The sequence below is a fragment of the Eulemur rufifrons genome, chromosome 5, assembly GCF_041146395.1.
Source record: "Eulemur rufifrons isolate Redbay chromosome 5, OSU_ERuf_1, whole genome shotgun sequence".
In the NCBI taxonomy this organism is placed as follows: domain Eukaryota; kingdom Metazoa; phylum Chordata; class Mammalia; order Primates; family Lemuridae; genus Eulemur; species Eulemur rufifrons.
This window is the reverse complement of record NC_090987.1, coordinates 5,635,943-5,657,716: the sequence shown is the minus strand read 5'-3', so window position 1 is coordinate 5,657,716 and position 21,774 is coordinate 5,635,943. Positions and strand designations below refer to the sequence as shown.

At 38.1% G+C, this 21,774-nt stretch overlaps 1 pseudogene; it reads right to left on the bottom strand.

Annotated features, from left to right (window-relative positions):
- LOC138383524 (low molecular weight phosphotyrosine protein phosphatase pseudogene) overlaps positions 1–16,360 on the bottom strand; it is a 35,638-nt pseudogene extending 19,278 nt beyond the window's left edge.
- Between the last annotated feature and the right edge of the window lie 5,414 nt (positions 16,361–21,774).

Genomic DNA, 21,774 nt, shown 5'->3' with positions numbered 1-21,774 from the left:
AACAACATGTGCATTCTACTTCAATGTACTGCCTAATAATCTATATTAAAATAGGACAAATGCAAATTGAATGAAAAAGAACTTCAGACCAAGGAAAGCTTCTCTTTAAGCAAGAAAAAGTGAAGAAATAAGTCACTAAGCAGGAAAAAATGGAGAGTAATTGCTAAAGTGCCAGATAATTTTTTTAAATTTCAGGATATAACAAGGGTACAAATGTTTTGGTTACATGTATGGATTGCTTTTGTGTAGTTTGAGTTAATAAGTGTGCCCATCACCCAGATGGTGTGCATTGTACCTGCTGGGTGTGAGTTTACCCATCCCTTCCTCCCCACTCCCACCTGCTTGATTTCTGTTGAATTTTACTACCATATGTACACGTGAGTGTGGATCATTTAGTTCCAATTTAATAGAGAGTATATGCGGTGTTTGTTTTTCCATTTTTTTTGATATTTCACTTAGAAGAATGGTCTCCAGTTCCATCCAGGTGTTATAAAAGGTAATAGTTCCTCATTTTTTTATGTTTGAGTTGTACTCCATGGTATACATATACCACATTTTATTAATCCACTCATGTATTGATGGGCACTTGGACTGATTCCACATCTTTGCAATTGTGAATTGTACTGCCGTAAACATTCTAGTGCAAGTGTCTTTTTTATAAGAGGACTTTTTTTTTTTTTCCCTTCAGGTGGATGCCCAATAGTGGGAATAGCTGGATCAAACAGTAGGTCTACTTTCAGTTCTTTGAGGTATCTCCGTACTATTTTCCATAGAGGTTGTACTAGTTTGCAGTCCCACCAACAGTGTGTATGTGTTTCTTTCTCTCCACATCCATACCAGCATCTGTTGTTTTTGAACTTTTTGGTAACAGCCAGTCTCATTGGAATTAGGTGATACCTCATTGTGGTTTTGATTTTCATTTCATTTATGATTAGAGATGTTGAGCATTTTTTCATTTGTTTGTTGGCTGTTAGTTTTTCTTCATTTGAAAAGTTTCTGTTCATGTCTTTTGCCCACTTTTTAATGGGGTTGTTTAATTATTTTTATTATCATTTTGCTTGAGTTCTTCATAGATTCTGGTTATTAGCCCTTTATTGGATGTATAGCATGCAAATATTTTCTCTCATTCTGTATGTAGGTTGTCTATTTGCTCTATCAATTGTGTCCTTGGCTGTTCAGAAGCTTTTTAATTTCATCAGGTACCATTAATTTATTTTTGTTGCTGTGATTGCCTTTGGGGATTGTCTTCATAAATTCTTTGCCTAGGCTGATATCTGTAAGAGTTTTTCCAACATTTTCTTTCTTAATTCTTACAGTTTCATGCCTTAGGTTTAAGTCTGTTAACCATCATGAATGAATATTTGTGAGAGGTGAGAGGTGCGGATCCTGTTTCAGATTTCTACATGTGGCTATCCAATTTTCCCAGCACCATTTTGAATAGGCATTCTTTTCCCCATTGTATGTTTTTGTCTGCTTTGTCAAAGATGAGATGGCTATATGAGGTTGGTTTTATATCTGGGTTCTCTCTTTTGATCCACTCGTCTGTCTCTGTTCTTGTGCAAGTACCACGCTGTTTTGACTACTATAGGCTTGTAGTATAGCTTGAGGTCTGATAAATTGATGCTTCCCAATTTGTTCTTTTTGCTTAATAGGGCTTTGGCTATGCGACTTCTTTCCTGGTTCTACACAAAGCATAGAATTATTTTTTTTAGGTCTGTGAAAAATGATATTAGTATTTTAATGAGGATTGTATTGAATCTGTAAATCATTTTAGGTAGTCTAGAAATTTTAACAATGTGGATTCTGTTGATCCATAAGCGTGATATGTTTTTCCATTTGTTTACATCATCTGTAATTTCCTTCCCTGGTGTGTCATAGTTCTCCCTGTAGAGGTCTTTCCCCTCCTTGGTTAAATATATGCCTAGGCATTTTGTTTTCTTTGTTGCTATTGTGAAAGGTATTGAGTCTTTGATTCTCAGCTGATTCTCAGCTTGACTGTTGTTGATGTATAAGAATGCTACTGATTTGTGTACATTGATTTTGTAACCTGAAACTTTGCTGTATTTATTTATCAGCTCTAGGAATCTCTTGGCAGAATCTTTGGGGTTTTCTAGATATAAGATCATATCATCAACAAACTCCTCCTTACTGAGATGCTCTGGCCGGTGGTGTCTCTGGCCTGGCATTTTGGAGCCCTGTCGGCAAACCTCTTTTAGAGTGTGATAAGGGCCTTACATTTACCATAGTTTTCTGTAGTTTTTCTTTCCTGTGTATTTTCTCAATGGGGAAAAAAGGTTAACCACTTTAACTATTTGTTAAGTTTCCTGTATAGGATAATTACAAAGAATATATCGTCATCAAGAAAGTTATTTTTCAGGCCGGGCATGGTGGCTCACGTCTGTAATCCTAGCACTCTGGGAGGCCAAGGTGGGCAGATCGTTGGAGCTCAGGAGTTCGAGACCAGCGTGAGCAAGAGTGAGACCCCGTCTCTACTAAAAATAGAAAGAAATCATATGGACAGCTAAAAATATATATAGAAAAAATTAGCTGGGCATGGTGGTGCATGCCTGTAGTCCCAGCTACTCAGGAGGCTGAGACAGGAGGATCGCTTGAGCCCAGGAGTTTGAGGTTGCTGTGAGCTAGGCTGATGCCACGGCACTCATTCTAGTCTGGGCAACAGAGTGAGACTCCCTTTTTTTTTCTTTCTTTTTTTTTTTTTTTTTGTCAAAGTCATTTTTCAGCAAAGGCTATACCAGTGCATTCTAATGAATACAGGACATTACTAAATCTTAAATTGAAATGCATGTAGATAGTTCAGTAATGTATTGTTATGCTTTAATTTTGAGTGTGTATGCATTTTATTCATGACTCAGTGGGAATATTTAAGTTGTGCATGGAAAGGACTAAGAAGAGAAACACTATGTGTCTTGTTATATGCACAATCTGCTGCTTGAGTTGTGGTTTGGTTTCTGTCACTCTCTGGCCTGCACAAGATAGTTTTGCTTAGGAGGCTGTGTATGTATGTGTACTTATACAAAGACCTTAAAAGTCCCCTGAGTTTGGGGTGCTATGGAGTAGTGATCTCATTTAATGTAATAGAAATTGGTCTCGTCTGGGATGCTCCTGATATGTCACTGAAACAAAATATTTTTATATTATTTAATAATATGCTGCTTGAAACAAACTGAAAAAATGATTGTGCTCTCATAGATCTCTGCAAGGATTCCATGATGAAGGAGGAAGCTGTTTGAACTCAATGAATTCTTGGAGCACGCCTTCAACTTACATGTTTTTTTCCCTTCTTTAGCCACATCCCTTTATTTCATTTCATTAAAAGATTTAAATATGGGCAAGATATGAATAGACATTTCTCAAAAGAAGACATATAAATGGCTAATACGTATATGAGAAAATATTCAACTTCATTAATCAGGGAAATGCAAATCAAAACTAAACTGAGATATCATTTCACTCTGGTTAGAATGCTATTATCAAAAAGACAAAAGGTAAAGGATGCTGGTGTGGATGTGGAGAAAAGGGAATACCCATGCACTGTTGATGGGAGTATAAATTAGTACAGCTGCTGTGGAAAATAGTATGGAGATTGCTCAAAAACCCCAAAATAGTACTACCATATGATCCAGAAATCTTACTACTGGCATATATCCAAAGGAAAGGAAATCAGCATATTGAAGAGATATCTGCTCTCCCATATTTATTGCAGCACTATTCATAATAGCAAAGATAGGGAATAAAACTAAATTCCCATCAGTGGATGAAGTGATAAAGTGAATGTGGTGCATATATACAATGGAATATTGTTCAGCCATAAAAAATGAAATTTTGTCATTTGCAGCAACAGGGAGGGAACTGGAGGTCATTATGTGAAATGAGACAGGCACAGAAAGACAATTACCATGTGGTCTCACTCATGCAAACACTAAAAAAAAAAAGTGGCTCTCATGGAGATAGTTGGTGATTACCAGAGGGTGGGAAGGCGGGGAAGGGGAGGTGTAGAAGGGAAGAAAAAAGGTTGGTTAATAGGTACAAAAATACAGTTAGATAATAGAATGGATAAAAACAATTCAACAACTATTTAGAGGCAAATCCCAGACATCATAGCATTTCCTTCATACAACTGCTTTCATAGAAATAGTGTTCAATAGTACAGTATGGTGACAACAGTTGGCAATAATGTATTATGTAGTTCAAAATAGCTAGAAGAAAAATGTTTCCAACATAAAGAAAAGATAAATGTTGGAATTGATAGGTATCTCAATCACCCTGATTTGATCATTACACGTAGTATGCATGTATCAAAGTATCACCTCCAAAATGTGTACAACTATTATGACTCAATAAAAATGTTTTAGAAAATCAATTGAATTTCTCTTTAATAGCAATGAACACATCAATATCAAAATGAAAATTAGGAATGTTCTCGCCACACATGCCAACCATGCACCATGCGCCTGCCAGGCCCACTGACCACCTGTGATGACCCCTGGGGAATGGGGAGACACAGGAGAGCAGGAGTGTTAAAGGATCACAGCTTATCTGCCCCTCCCTCTCCTGCCTGGTGAGTCTTCCAGAGGAGGACTCGAGAGCACCATCCAGGGACCTCTCCTGCCCTTCACTGAGCGACAGAGTTGCCAGCAGAGGAGAACAGGTGCACCCCAAAGCTGTCTTGAGCTGAGAGAAGAGGTTCCAGATGAGAAGGAATCAGCATAAAAACTCTGGAAACATGAAAAAAGAGGCTGTTTTGACACCCCCCCAAAGGATCATAATAGTTCCCTAGCAATGGATTCCAACCAAAAGGAAACTGTTGAAATATCAGATATGGAATTCAGAATATGGATGGCAAACAAGATCAAGGGGATTGATGAAAAGGTTGGAAACCAACAAAATAATTCAGGACATAAATGGAAAATTCAATAAAGAGATAGTAGAAGAAAAAAAAGAACTTCTGGAAATGAGACACTTAGGGAATTTCAAAATACAGTAGAAAGTTTTAACAGACTAGACCAAGGAGAAGGAACAATTTCAGAGTTGGAAGACAAGGCTTTTGAATTAACCCAATCAGTCAAAAATGAAGAAAAAAGAATCAAGAATGAACAATCTCTCTAAGAAATGTGGGACTATGTAAAATGAACAAATAGTAAGAATCATAGGTATCCCTGAGGGAGAAGAAGAAAAAGCTAAAAGAATTGAAAACCTATTTGAGGGAACATTGGAGGAAAACTTCCCTGGTATTGCTTGAGATTCAGACATCCAGATATAAGAAGGTTGGTGAACACCTGGAAGATTCAATCAAACAGGATATCACGAAGGCACATTGTCATCAGTCTGGCCAAAGTCAAAGTGAAGGAGAAAATCCTACAATCCAAAGTGTCTGTGATGACTTCATAGCACATGAACACCATGACTAATCAGAGTCGCTACATTCAGAAGAGACATGGCACTGGGGGTTTATGCAAGGCTTCTAGCAGTATTTCTATGTTTGGTGCTTGCTCACATGCCTACTTGGTTTGGTCCACTTTGGTTTTTCGACCATCTTAACAAGTTTCTTCTTGCAGTGTGGCTTTCCTCTACCTCCTGGAGATACGTAGAGCAAACATAAAGCTGGCTAGGACTAGGGTCATTCCTGCTGGGGATTTTTAGTCAAGCTTGCAGTGGATGGGTTCACTTTATAAAGTATTCTAGGGCTTTTACTTTGATAACTTAAACAGCAACGACGACACATCCATCTCCCTCCCCACAAAAAACCTTAGCACGATAGATATCCCCTTCAATAATTGATTGCTGGCTCTGGTCTTTCAGAAAAATCAGAGAAAGGTAGCAAAGGGTATTTGTGTTCTGCTAGTCTGTCTAGAATAACAACATGAAGCCATTTTGGGAAGCTTAGTTATGGTGATCCAGGCCACAGTGTACTCAGGGCATGAATGTTTAGCCTTTGACTTGGCGATTAGTTCTTAAGAGTTCTCCTGTCAAGTTTGCTTGGCTTTGAGGGCTCATTGAAAAGAAAACAAGCACCTCAGTTGAGCTCCTCCAGTAATTGGAATTCCCATAAAAAGTCAAACAGTAATATGTTCCTAGCCTTCCCGGGGCCTGCACCTGCAGCCTATCCCCATAATTTCCTCCTTGTGCCTGCCCTGGTGATTATCCGCGAGAATCCTCACTTGTTTGGCATGCCGCTGAGCTCGCTGCAACACTGTGACTTGGTTCGGGCATCGTCTAGACGGTCCTACTTCAAACTTTCCAATAGGTAATCGCTTATTTTGCAGTGGGGGAACTTGGCCCGTCGGACGTAAATTGAATGACTCACAAAATGCCGAATGACAACCCAGTAATGAAGTTCTTTTATATCTGATACATTTTCCAGAGTGAGCCTTTCAATGATTAAGACTCTCTCCTAGAATGTAGCTAGTTCTAATCCCCAAAGGAAAAGAAAGCCAGAGAATTAGATTAAACAAAGTCAGAAATTTGATTTTACGTATTCAAGGTTTTAGCCCGATGTGCATCTCCCCTCACCCTACCCCCAATAATTAGGGAAATTAGCAGGAGTAGCAGTGGTTGCTTATTTAACTGTCAAACTTGCAGACTCTGACCTTTTGATAAATACCTGTTTGAGTCTTTTTTTGTTTGTTTGTTCTTGAGACAGGGTCTCACTCTGTCACCTGGGCTAAAGTGCAGTGGCATTATCATAGCTTACTGCAACCTCAAACTCCTGGGCTCAAGCAATCCTCCTGCTTCAGCCTCCCGCGTAGCTGGGACTATAGGTGTGCACCTCCATGCCTGGCTATTATTTGTAGAGATGGGGTCTTGCTCGTGCTCAGACTGGTTGCTTTAGTCTTGATACAGTTCCCTCAAGGCTGGTCATAATCTGTCTAAATATTTCAATTGTTCCAGATGCCTTGGATATCTGGGCACATTTGGATAATATTTTAAATACTACTTGTTCATTATAGAGCAATTTAATAGGATATATGAGTTCTAGAATTGGCTTGGGATTAAAAATGCTTTACTTCCAGTCTTTGAGCAAGTAGAACACTCCTTCCCTCCTGGCAATTCTAGAATCCACATACCAGTTGTATATTTCTGTCTGTGGGAAAGACTTCTTTTAGTTGTTTTTTGACTGTCACATAGAACTAGGAAGAAGAAAAGCCCTTAGTTGGTCATCTGGTACCTTCCACTGTCTTTCTATTAACCCCTACAAAAAATGAGCCTCTTTCATATTTAAAAAAGGCTTCTAGAGGTTGAAGCACTAAAAATCTTTATTGGTTTGCTTTTCCTCTGGAATCCTATTGATATAACAAGCTTATGAAAACCTTGAAAATAATCAGTTCTCTAAGGTGTCAGATTATAAGAAATATGTTTATACCAGATGGGTAAATATATGATTTTTGTTTAAAAATTGTTTCACTATTTTTTCAATTTAATTTTAAGAATATCATTAAAAAAATTTAAAGTGTACTTTGCAGGTTTTTATAAAACTTCTTTAAGAAATTAGAAAAATGGTGGAAAAAATGATCAATTAACAAAACTAGAACTTGCAAAATTGTTTTGAGAAATATCCGAGCAATTTCCATCTGAGGTTTTATTCTCCTGTCATGCAAACAGAAAATTGCATTACAAGAATTCTTGTTTTTTATAATTGCCTTAAAAAGAATAAAATCATATACTTTTGACAATTTCAGAATTACAACATGATTGCTATAGTACGTTCAGCTGTCTTTCTAATAGTCTAGCTAGCCAAATGAAAGTATAAAAAAGTAAAATGAGTTGAAAGACTCTGATGCAAGGTCTAAGCACAAATAGGTCTTCCAGCAGGATAACTGGCTATTCTCTAAATGTACACATACCTATGACAAGATGCACTATTCCATTGAGTTATGAAATCTGTTTCAGTATTGATTTCTTACATTTTATTTTATGCTTTTGATAAAACCAATTTCAAGAGCATATTACTAAAGCATATTGGTTTCTTCTGAACTGCAGTTAGGAAAAGGTTGAATATCTTCTGTGCTTGTGGAGTGTGTATGAACATATGTATAATACATAATTTATATGTTGATATAACATATATTTATGTATTAGCTTTCATAAAACTTGCATGAATTTTAGAGGAATCTGAGCTGTAGCTGAAAATGAAGTTCGTGGATGGCCCTTTATTGAATGATAAACTTAGAAGTAAAATGTAACATAAAGTGAAAGTCTTACTAAAAGAGTTTAGTAAGTAGTAAAAAAAAATTGAGAATTTACTACTAACAGTGTAAGGGTTTCAGCAGTATTCAACAATTTATCATTCCCTCATTGGCTGAAAATAATACGTGGGTGAAACCAAAGGAACTATGTAATGATACTGGGTTATTAATTCTTCTTACAAATCCTATATGCTAACACCTCTTCGACAATCAGAGGGTGGAAATGGTCATTGGATATGATAAGACTCTCTTCCGTGTAACTTTATTTAGTTTCATTTTTTTGTTTTTTTCTTCAGGGATTTCATAAATATATTGTTCGTGCAAAAGGAATAACACTACTCTGAATTTTATATCACTTGAGATAATATTGCAAAGAAATATTACACCCAATTTTATCTTCACTACAAAGCTCTTTGGAAAGTAGGTCAGGAATTAGTATTTTATTTTAAAATACCATTTAAATATTTAAACAACACATGTGAGAACATAGTTCATGTCATAGTTTTGCTCCCAAAGTGACGTTCCCCATATGTAACCACTGTTAACAATTTACCTTCAACCATTTTAGTATTTCTAAAATCTACATTAGTTATAGACCTCAATATTCATATGCAGAATGTTTACATAAATATTTGCATATATTTTGGTACATATATGTTGTTTTATTTCCTTATTTACCTACAAACTTGGATTGTGCTATGTGTTTCATACAACTTACACTTTAATATAACTTGTAAAGGCCATCTCTGTGAATTGCAACATGTATATATAATTTAACTTTTTAAAAGTTTCATTCTTTTGCATAGATGTTCCCAATTTATTTAACTAATTGCTCCCTTGCAGACAGATACTTAGATATATCTGTTTATACATCATGGTAAAGATATATCTGATTTATTTATTTATTTTAGCATATTAAAGGGGTACAAATGTTTAGGTTACATATATTGGCTTTGCCCCACCCGAGTCAACTTCAAGCATGTCCATCCCTCAGACGGTGTGCACCACCCCCATTAGGTGTGAATATATCATTCCCTCCTCCCCCTCCCATGTGCCCAACACCTGATGAATGTCATTACTATATATGTGCACATAAGTGTTGATCAGTTAATATCAATTTGATGGTGAGTACATGTGCTGCTTGTTTTTCCATTCTCGTGATACTTAGTAGGATGGGCTCCAGCTCTATCTAGGATAATACAAGAAGTATTACCATTTTTCTTTTGTGGCTGAGTAGAACTCCATGGGGGGTGTGTGTGTGTGTATTCCACAACATCAAGAAGGAAGGAATCCTCTCAGCATGTTTTATGAAGCCAACATCATTCTGATAACAAAACCACGAAAGGATGCAACAAAAAAGAAAACTATAGACCAATATCTGTTATGAATATAGATGCAAAAGTTCTCAATAAAATCCTAGCAAACCAAATTCAGGTGCTTTTCAAAAAAATACATTGTATATTTTGTGGCTTACTTATATTAGTAGTTCTGGTAGGCTAGATTCTTAGATGTGAGATTTTCCTGATTGTTCATAACAGTCTCAGTTTGTTTTCAAACTACTTCTATTTCAAATCTATTTCTGTTTACCGCACATCATTTTTCATTGTTCACTCTGTCCACAAATGCACAGATCTAATGGCACTGTCGGTAGACGTGAGTAAATGTCAGTTCCCTAAGCAGCTTCTCAGGTGCAGTTTGTGTCTCTCAGCTGTTGAGGGATGCTCCTTCTCAAAGGCCAGTGGGCTGAGAGTCTTTAGTTCAAGTGTGCAGTGAGGTGACCGTGGACTCTCTAGATTCTTTGGGCACGGTGTAAACTGTTGATCCTATTGTAAGGGCACAGCTCACTGTGTTGTCTCCCAGGTGGGTATTGGAAACTTCCTCAGGGCTGTGCACAGAATGTGATTTCTCCAAGGTGACTCCATCTCAGGAAGTGAGGGAATCAGGTTTCCCAGGCTATAGCTTAAGTTGCATGATTTTCCCTCAATGTTTAAATAATTTAATTATTTTAGTGGGGAATTGGAAGAGTCACAGGCATGACAGTATCCCGCTCCATATAGTTTAGGTTATAGTATAGTTCATTTATAGTTTAGTTATAGTATAGTTTCTGCTGTTGCTGGTGGATATATGTAGTAGAGGTGCATGCAGCCCAAGCTGAGGGAGAATTTTACCACTGTTTATCTGAAAGAGCTTCAGAAAACAAAGATTTCCATCCCTAATTATGGACTGAATAAACAACTCAATATTACTCAATACCAAATCTTTGTTCTTGGCACATACTTTCCTGCTAACCCCAAGCAGGTCAATGAACTCAGATTTCTCAGGGTATGTTTTGTGGCTTATGCAGCCACTGAGAGGCAATTCAACTCAAAAATCATATTTCATCAAATATGAAGAAAAGTAGATTTTCTTTTTCTTTTTTTTAAATTAGGAAGGATGATGGATGACAATGCTTGCACTTGAAATTTTCCGGTGTAAAATAATATATCATGATGTATGGAAAAGCCCCAAGGATTCTTAAATAAGTATTGTCCAGGTAAGAATGAGACTTAAATTACAATGTGAGGATTTTAGGTTACTTACATGGAAAAATTCCAGAAATTCACATATTAAGACAAATTGAGATGATATACTTGTGAAAAAAATAAAAACAAGAACAATTACATCCATTTCACATATATATTGGATTACCTAGAATAGGGGGAAATAGAAAATGTGTTTAATGACAGAATCAGGATTCTAAAAATTTACTATATAAAATGGAATATGCAATGGCTCTAACCAAAAGAAAATGATTAGGACAAAAATAAAGTTCTAAACAACAGCACAAGTGCAAGATGAGGAAGAGATGAATTACTAGCAGAGATGAATGGGATTTAAGTTGACATCATTGGTGTTATGGTTATTCTGGAATAGTTATGTAACCAAAAGTTTTATTTAATGGAAGTGGAGAAGCTAAAACTACATGTTATGATGGAAGGCCTGGACTGGCTATTGCCTCTGAAGACTGGCTCTATGGCCTTAGGATGTTAATGTAATACTTCAGAACCTCTGTTTCCTCATCAGTCAAATAGGTATCCATAATAATTAAATAAAAAAATTTAAGAATGGATCTCATACTACCTATTTGTAAGTTGGTCATTTTAAAATGAGATAAACTTGCTTTACAGCAAATCTTCTTGAAAGAGTCGTCATCTCACTGCCGCTCCATTTCTTTCCTCCAGCTCCTACCAGGTTGCTAATGCCACCACCACCGTGGCTCTTGTGAAGGCTCCATGACCTTCACCTTGTTATACCCAAGCCCAACTCTCAAACGCCTCAGCCAGAGCAGCATTTTACACGGGCGATCACTCTTTGCTCCTAGAAACAGGGTCTTCATTTGGCTTTGGGCACTCATTTTCCTCCTGACTTTCTGTCTCCTTTGCTGGTTTTTCCCATTTCCCCCGTTCCTAGAAAGTGGAGTGCCCAGGCCTCAGTCTTTGTACTTCGTGTCTGACCTGCCATTCCCAAGCTGATTTCACTGATCTCATGGCTTTAAACACCATCTGTATGCGGATGACTCCAAATTTACCTCTCCAGCCGACACCTCCCGAGTGCCAGGTTGCCTATCAGCCTCCCTTTGTGAGAGCTCTACTTGGATAAGCACCTGAAACTTGATTTACCCCAAGCGGAGCTCTTGATGTAACCCCAGAAAGCCTCTCCTTTCTTAATGTCCCTCAGCTCAGTAAATGGCAGCCACATCTTCCCAGCTGTTTGAGGGGAAAAATTTGGGTTTATCCTTTACTTTTCCTTTAAAGGACTATTTTTTATCCTTCAAGAAATTCTGTTGGCTCTACCTTAAAACCATCTTCTGAATCTATTTCTCACTCCCTCCTTGGCTAATGGCCGGGTCTAATTCTCCATGAAACCTTGCCTGGGCTATTGTGATAGCCACCTAACTGGTCCTCCTGCTCTGACCCTGCCCCTGCTTCAGTCTGTGTTCAACACAGCGGCCACAATGATCCCGTTAACACACGTCAGTTTATGTTACTCATTTGCCCCAAACCCTCTCCTTCCATCTCATTGGAAATAACAATTCTACTTCTTATTAGGACTTACAGAGCCTCACATCCTGCCAGTTACCTCTCTAACTTTATCTTCTATTCCTTCTGTTGCCCCAACGCCCAACTCCATGCTAGTAACCTGGCCTCCTTGCTTTCCTCAAACATGCCAGACATGCTCCTACATTATGTTCCTCTGCAATTCCTTACCCCTGGAATACCTCCATCTCTGAAGTTGTCTCTAAGCCTGCTTGTCCCTTATCTGGGATAGTGTGGCGGCCATTCAAGTACTATAGGGGTAGTTGAACTTGTCGGTATTTAAAGCTTGTTCTGCTTCTGAGACCATAACTTTATTAACGAATGAAGGAAATTAATTTTATGCTATGTGACATTTACTGAGTTCCCACTGGTTGCCGAACAGTTCAATCGTGGCAGGTTAAAATAGGAACATTCTTCTTGTATACAAGGAGTTTTAAAACTTTCTTTTTAATCAGTAAATGCCTTTTACTAACTTAGAAGCTCATGTCCAGCACACAAGTCAATGCAAGTGGTTTGACTTAGGGCTGATGATGGGCTCATAAACACCCCTCTGCTCACACCATTATACAGAAGAGGTGTCATTCTGACCGGGCAGTACCTGTGGGAACCGATTGCTACATGCTTTGACCATCACCTCTGGAGTTCTTCGGGTAAAGCAAGGCAGGGGGGTTTCTGAAGTTCCATCTCCTTGATTTCCTCTTGCCACACTTCCTGCTCAAGGAGGTTGTTGTAGTGAGTTCAGAAGAATCTGAGTGCTCAGTTAAAGCACTGTTAGAGAGCTACTACTCTGGGCTGTCTTTCTGGAGTAAAGGTTACTTCTAGAGTATCTTAGGATGAACTGATCTTTCTCTTTAAATTTGGGAATGAAGTCTTAAATATCACTTGTTCATTCTCCTGATAAAAGATTATTTTAAAAAAGCAGGAATCAGATATTTCTTGTATGAATGTGTAATACTCAATGAAAGAGGTTTAGGAAATCAGGCTGACACTCCCTCTGGGGATTGTGAAATGGCTTGGGGACTCCATTTTCGAGTAGCTGCTTTAAGGGACTTCAAGTGCTGTAGTTATTGGGGGACTAGGAGAATTGTTCAGCTATTATTTTCACTATCAGCGTTAACACTATTTAGAGAATAGTGTCAGAAAGAATAGGAAAAATCTGGGCAGAAGAATTCAGAATATAGTACTACCCTTGGGGAGAAAAATATTAGGTTCAGAAACTATTTGCTGGTTATTCCAGTGCTTTGTAATTAATGTACTTTGTAAGATTCAGCTAGAAATAGAAGAGCTGATTCATGGTAAGAATGATCATTGATTAGTGATCTTTCACTCATTTCCTCCAACTGAGCTACAACAGTAACATTTTTTAAAAAAGGGATTTTCCAATACTCATGACAGAAAGGCAATGGTCAAGCTAAAATCTTGGGAGAATAATCACTTCTGAATGCTAAGGGAAAGTTCACGGCCCTAAAGCTTTTCTTTGGCCTCTTACCCCAGTCAATATCCTGTCGCTGTTAATTAGGAACTATCTGTGCCACAGCCGACTTGTCACTCTGCAAAGCTCCTACGGAGGGATGCAGGGCGGTCAATGCTGCAGCTCAAAAGGGAACAAAAGTCAGTTTTCAAAGGATCCAAAACACACTAAGTGGCGACCCAAGTTCTCCTCCCTCCATTACTGCTGTTAAGCCAGAAAGCTAATTAAAAATCTCTGCTGACACAAATGTGTGTTTGGTCTTCTAAACTATGTCATCTCTAAGAGACTGACAGATCGAAATCGCTGAGAGGAGCTTTGACACTACTGTCTTCCTGTGTTCGTTTATTCTGATCTTAAAACTACCGAAGTTCTGTCCTTACTCGAGACCCAAATATTAGCTTAAGAAATTTCCCGTTTGCCAGGAAACATTTCTAATCCCGTGGACAAAGCCAGGAATGTGATTATTTCTAGTCTCATTAGTGACTAAAGAAAAACTGAAACCATCACCATGAATTATTTGGTTACCTCATTATCTGTTTTCAAATCCTATTTTTCTGGAGCCTCAGCAAAAAACAAAAACAAAACAAAAAACCTCTTCAATAATTTTATCTTTTGAAGATAAACTTGATGGTCCATAAATGAAATGAGGAGGACCAGATATTTTGCAGTTAGATTTAATTATATATGATGGTGGCAGAGATGGGGAAGTTAGTGAAATATGACTGAAATATAAAGTTACTTTAAAAAGTTTCATCACTTGGTGGTATAAATATAAATCACAAAAATGTGGCAAGTAAATTATAAGAACTAATTTTAATGACTTAATTGCCATTTCTATATTTTCTCTTGCAATGGCCTGATAAATTTTGAGACAAACATTCAAGAATTGTGTTAGATCATATAATGAAATCTTGTATAGTTCACAGTATCAGTTGCGGCATGTAATTATATTTGCAGATCCTTGGTAATACGTAGGGGCACTCTTGCTCCACGTGAAGATGCTTAAAAAAGGAATAGTTACTGGAGTCCCGGCACAGTGCTGCATGAGCTATTTGGCAGTGCAGGAGTGAGGGAAGCAGGATCTGAGAACATTTGGAAGATGGTTAGTGAGTCTTAACCATAAGGTTACCAGACAATGACTCGGTAATCTGATTTCTAAAGATGCATATGACTAATATTCAATGTATTAGGCACAAGGACTTTTGAAAAAAATCAGGCTCTACCTGTCTATCTTATTTATAAGAAATAAGGAAAATAAATGAGGAAGAAAACAAAACCATCTTCATAAAGTTTAAACTGGCGTGAGGATAGAAATGTCTCTTCATAAAAGACTGAGCCTCCCCAGTAAATGCAGCGTGGCGAGAGGGAGCTGGCCAAAGTGGTAGGTGTGTGCACGGAGAACGTGCCTCCCTGCGGGGGTGTGGTGCGCGGAGAACGTGCCTCCCTGCAGGGGTGTGGTGCACGGAGAACGTGCCTCCCTGCGGGGGTGTGGTGCACGGAGAACGTGCCTCCCTGCGGGGGTGTGGTGCACGCACCGATACACATTGCACGGGGGCGGAGAAACCAAGGCGAGAGACCACGGTGGGCTTCTCAGGCTGTGAATTATTTCTGTAGTACAGCCGCTAAGATGATTCTACATGAAGAGGAACCAGAGTAAATGATCATCATTTAATTGTTTCTGTTTGGTAAAAATGATTGTGTATAAGTTCCACTGTTTCATATCTTGTATAGCTAAAGCCGACGTCCTATGATCTGCTTCATAGAGAGCTCAGGCAAGGTAATGGGATGACTGAGCACACGTCACCAGTGTGTTAGGTGAGGTGTGAGTGTACACCGTCCTCGTCACATATGCTTATCCCTGTTTGCAAATTTCCCAGAATGTCCGTCTGTCTGTCCGTACTCTATTGGGGGGTTGCCTTGCTGTTAGCTTTTTTGGTGTGCGCTGATCGGGCTGTTGGACAGGTTAACTTGATTAGATTGTATTGCTAATGTTGAACATTAACTTTCATATTTTCTCCAAGATGTATAGAAGTTCCTAGAATATCTGTGTAAATGTGTAAATTCTTGGGCATTTTTACGTATAGATATAACTTTTCTTTATTGGTGACCATGCTTACTATTTTATTGAGAAAAATAAAAGCAATCAGAAGAGAATTTCCACAGGTTCTCATCATTGCGTTTACCCACCAGCAGTGGTACCATTTATTTACCTCAGCCTTTCTGCTGTGAACTGTGGCTGAACTCTCTGCTTCCATCCTGTTATTGCACTCTGGGTCCCGCACCCTCCACCCAAGAGCATCCGTCCAGCAACTCTTCCTCCTACATCTCTGCACTGGCTACTCACCTCCTCCAGAGTAAAGGCAACACCCTTACAGTGGTCTTTTAGGCCCTACATCATGGGTCTCCCCCGATACTCTGTGACCTTAGCCCTTAATGCTCAATCCCTTCACCCTGCTCCAGTGACACCACCTTGCTGACCCCAAGCCTGCACCTGTTTCAGGGCATGTGCGTTTGCAGCGCCCTCTGCCTTGAATGGCCGTCCCCTGAATATCTTCCTCCACCTTCTTCTTCAGCCTTTGCTCAAATGCCACCTTCTCAGTAAGGCCCATTTCACTGCCTCCTCTTGAAAATTGCAAACTCCCCCCAATTCATAAAACTCTTTGTTCCTCTTTTTCTCTTTGCCTGTTTAATTTTACTCTGTAACTATTATCACCATCTATTATGTTAGGTATGTTACTTATTTTGGTTCTTATATTTTGTTTCTGACTTGCATCCTTCCACCCCCAATACCCTTGCAGATAGACACCCCAGAACACAAGCTACTGACGTCAGGGGCTTTGTTCTGTTCACGGTGGTATCACCAGCACCTACAGCAGTATCTGACACATAGAAGACCTCAGTAAACATTGAGTAAATATGAATAAATGTGATTCAGTGAATCATATATTATAGAAAAATTACCTGCTTTCTCTGGTTGTATATTTAGTATATGTTTTCTGTTTCATAGCTATGCATAATTCATTCCTTCTGTTTGTTCTTAAAAGACAGAATTATAAGCTCTTTAAGTAGAATAAAGGGAAAGACCTTTACGTTTATCATATATTATTTGTTTTATATGTCATGTAGTTTACGTTTATAATCTAAAATGTATGCATTTTCTTGAAACGTATCTTAACATTTTTAATTTTTATTTTATTGTGGTAAGAATGCTTAACGTGAGATCTACCCTCGTAACAGATTTTTGAGTGTGTGATACCGTATTGTTAACGAGGACACAATGTTGTACAGACGATCTTTGGAACTTACTGAAATATTTTGTAAGCATATTAGACATTTTTTTTTCTTTTCTGCAAAATACAAATTCCCAAAGAGGCAACAACAGTAAAAACACAACACAAATAGAAGAGGCAAGCCAGGGGCAAACACAGGGCTTAGCAATTCTGAGCTATTAATGGGCCTAATGCTTCTCTGTGCCCACCTTTCTCCCTGCTAGTGGCTGGATGCCGAGGGAAGGCGCATCGCCTCCTTCCAGCTGCCGTGGCCACCTTTTCCCTACAATACAGCAGGAATGCTTCCAGAGAGAAGCAGCATTCAGGCTACTCGGCTTATCTCAACTCAGAGCACCTTCCACCTGGCTAGCTTCTTTACCCAAGATACCACCAGTGTGCTGGGGTTAACACAACCAAGATGATGCTACACAAACAAACACAAAATGGCAGCAGCAATAAAACCAAATAGAGTAATGTTCTCATTCTTTCTTTCCTGTGCACTGTTTGGGAAATAAATCTTTAATTGTAAGACAAGAACAATTTCAATAATAAGAGTGGACACTTCTGTGGGTGTTACCACATGTGAAGTCTTGATCTCAGGCTTTACAGATTGGATCCTCACAAAACCCCAGTGTGTTTGTGGAGGGCGGTTGTTATTCCCATTCTGCGGGCACAGAGGGGTTAAGAGATTTGCTCTTGTGGCTGCATCTATTAAAGCAGCAGAGGTGGGGTTTGTACTGGGCCACCTGGCCCTCACATCCGGCTCTGACCCTCTGCAGCGTGTGGCCTTTGCAGGGAAATTATTAATACCTTCCTCTCCTCCTCCAGCAGTGGCCTCTGCCTTTGTGCCGTCCACACCGCCTGGGGCAGCATCTCTGAGTTTATGCCCCTCAAATGGGGCCTCACAGTCTCGACCATTCCTTTCTTCCTCCCTCACATCTACATTGTTTTTTATATTTATCCTTTCATTTACCGATCTGTTTCTCAGACAATACAAAAGGAAAATATCAGCAAATATTTTAGGAGAGATAATAACTTAAACTGCTTCTTCCATGGAAGGTGCTTTAACACGGGCTTTCCCAGACGATGCTTTAAATCCAAGGAGGGGTCTGATGATTAAGAATGAAGATGTGAGATGGAGTAATAGCCACAAAAACAATGGTGATCTAGCACCTCTTGTACTATCCTGGGTAGAGCTTGGAGCCCATTCTGCTAAGTGAAGTGTCACAAGAATGGAGAAACAAGCACCACATGTACTCACCAGCAAATTGGTATTAACTGATCAGCACTTAAGTGCGCATTTAATAGTAACATTCATCGGGTGTCAGGCAGGTGGGGGGGAGGGAGGGGATGGGTATATTCACACCTAATGGGTGCGGTGAGCACAATCTGGGGGATAGACAGGCTTGAAGCTCTGACTTGGGTGGGGCAAAGGCAATATGTGTAACCTAAACATTGCACCGCCATAATATGCTAAAATAAAAAAGAATTAAGGTGTGAGAGCAGGACGTGTGTGTGTGTGTGTGTGTGTGTGTGTGTGTGTCTGGCTGATTTAGAACCAATGGCCTAAATAACAAAGATGAGCCTGCATAGTTCAATTAATTTTCTTAATCATCTGCAATTTTTTGTCTTGTGTTTTCTTTGCTGTAGATCTGAAAACAGTTTGGTGGAGTATCTTTTCAGGTTACTCAAGACTATGAAGATTCTGATGGCTTTGAATTTTAAAATCTTAGAAAAAATCCCTATTATTTATAATAACATGATTCTAATCTTTGTTTGAAAACAATAAGTTTGCTTTTCTTTTTTACTGTATTGAGGAATTTAGGGACCAAATTTAATCTATTTGGCACTCTGAAAGATACTTTACATATTAAAAGAAAATTAATAGGTGTTTCTACAGGTCTAATACATTCATATGGGGAGCATAAACTACAGATTGTTCTGGAATGAGTCCATTATGCCATTGCAATAGGTAGAATGGGGATGGGGGAGCAAATCTCAGTTCTCAGATTCGAAAAAATACAAAACTTTTCTTTCCTAGGCCTCTAGGCAGGCGGTCAGTGACCTGGTGTGGTTTCTCTGTGGTGTTTCTTCTCAATGTCTGCCGTCTCCCAATGAGTTGTCAACGCAGCAAATTCTAAGGGGCACATATCATCATGGTACACTCGTGTGAATGTTTTAATAGGTTTTAGGTAAAATTTTTCTCTACTTTAAAGTATACTATACTGTAAGGTGAATGTCAAAATAAATTAAAATTCTGATCCTATCAAGCATGTGGATATAATCAGCTTCCTCACCCCCTTGTGACAATAAAGGAACATTTACTACCTGGAAACTGCTCTCCATTGTTCTGCCTGACCTTTTGAGGGCTCTGCTGTAATAGTATGTTAAATTACAAAAACTGTGATCCTAAGTAAAAATTATAGATTTTTGCATGGATTCATCTGAACTGTAATTGATTGTCTAACATGGAAACCATGCTATGTGAATTATTTGGCACAGTGCTAATATTGGCTAATTTAGAATGTAATTATAATCAGCACGGATCCTTTCAACTGCACTTATGAACTTCGCCACAGTGGGAAAGCTTATAGAACTCCCCACAGTGCAGAAATCACTCAGTTCTTGGAAGATATATAGTCCAAGTTTTTAATTATATTCGGCTGGAGTTCTTTTTAATTTTATCTTAGTAAAAAGGAATGGATTTTAATATGACAAAAGTGATGCTTAAGTTGTAAAGGAAGCACATTAAGCTGAGTTTATAATACTTCCCACTGAGATGAGTTTTAACATTTAAAATGAGAAAAAGACTATTCTTTACATTGAAAATTTGATCAATCTAAATGATAACCAGAATAAAAATTAAATACCATCCTGATAGGATAAGCTTATTTCAGATGTGTACTATTCTCACCTATTTATACAGACTTTGAGGTCTCCAGAAGAATTTATCTCCTGAAGTCCCAGAAAAACAAGATGCAACCTTCCTGCCCCAGATCATGGACTGAGAGACTCACTAGTTTCCCATGTTTTCCCCAAAGAGTCAATATTGATGTTTCCTTTCCTAATAGCAGTGGCAGGAAGGGAAAGTTACCTGATCTTATAGTGATATTTTATATCTAGATAATTATAATATTCATATTCAGAAACATTTTGTTTTCCTGGCACATGAAGTATATTAATAACTGGAATTGACTTGCTAACAGATTTTTTAAATCATTTTCAAATACCTCTTTGCTCAAGTATAAGTGGGTTTTTATAAACATGAGAAACTTTGCTTTTTAATATAAAAACAGCATTTATAACCTTGAATATGATCACTGAAAAGAGTACAGATGGGGAAGGATATTTATTTAGGGCTTAATATTGCCCTTGAAGACCGTCCGGGGGAGATGGATCAGTGTGGACAATCCTTACACCAGGGGCTGTTGCTGACAGCAACCCTGTGAATTTAGGGGCAGTGGCTGCTTGGAAGACAATGGGCTTGGGAATACTTTCGAAGCTTAATGCTCGAATTTCCCCTCATACTCTAGAACAGTGAATTTCAAACTTCATCATGCAACAGAATATACCTGGAGGACTTTTTAATTATACAGAATATAAATCTTGGCCAATTGCCAATATTTTCTGATACGCATTTCTCCTTCCATGCGAGCTCCAGTGGCCACCTTCAGGTTTTTAGACATTGATCCTATTCCCCCTCATCAAAGCTTTTGCCCTTGCTATTTTTATACCATTATAGGGCTTGCTTCATCATTTCATTCAAGTTACTACATGTAGGTTTCTTCCTCAGGATTCAAATTGTCTCTCCCCCACGTCGCTGACTTGGCTATCATTTTACTTGGCTATTTTTTCATAGAATTTATTGCTGCATGGTGTTATATAATACATTTATAATTCTATTTCTAAATTGTCTGTTTTCCCATTAGACTGTGAACTCAGGATGGAGAGCTATTGTTTGTTATTTCATCTTTAATACATGGAAGAGCCTGCCATATAATAAGTGCCAAATAAATAGTTGTTGAATGAATAAATTCACTGAATGAAAATATGACAGCTTATATTTTCATTTTTTTGTCAGTTAACGAATAGGTTGTAATAAGTATAAAACTGATTTTGGCTCCTGGATAGGAAACAATTTGAATTAGTGTATACATTTAAAAAATTAAATCATGTGCTACTATTTTAAATATGTACAAGACTGTTGCAGTGTTTTGAAATTAGGCATGGTATAAACAATAAAAAATATACCCAGTGGCTTTAACTACATGAATAATATTTGAGTCACCAGGGAATGAATAACAATAGTTTTGCCTTAAGCATTGTTTGTTTATTAGCAAGTGATATGCCCTAATTTCTTGACAACAGTAACTGGGTAGGGTAAATATTGACATTTCAACTTTGTTTCAAATACCCATTTCATATTAAGTTTAAAAAATAATAATGAAAATTTAAATTTAGTGTTTATTAAATTTATAAAATATCCTAACTTAGCACAATTTGAATTTTTAAATGCTCATCCCATTTACAAGAGAATATGATATTTGGGATTTGTGTCTAAACAGTGAGATAGGAGAGCTGCTGCGAGTAAGAATGGAACAGTATTGGCTGTGAAAAATGGTTGAAGCTGGATGATGAAAATGTTGAAATGAGTGATTGATGAAATGTTGAAGCTGAGTGATGAGTGAAAGGTGGTTTATTGTATCACTCGGTTTATATTTGTTTTAGATTTTCTATAGTAAATTGTTTAAAGA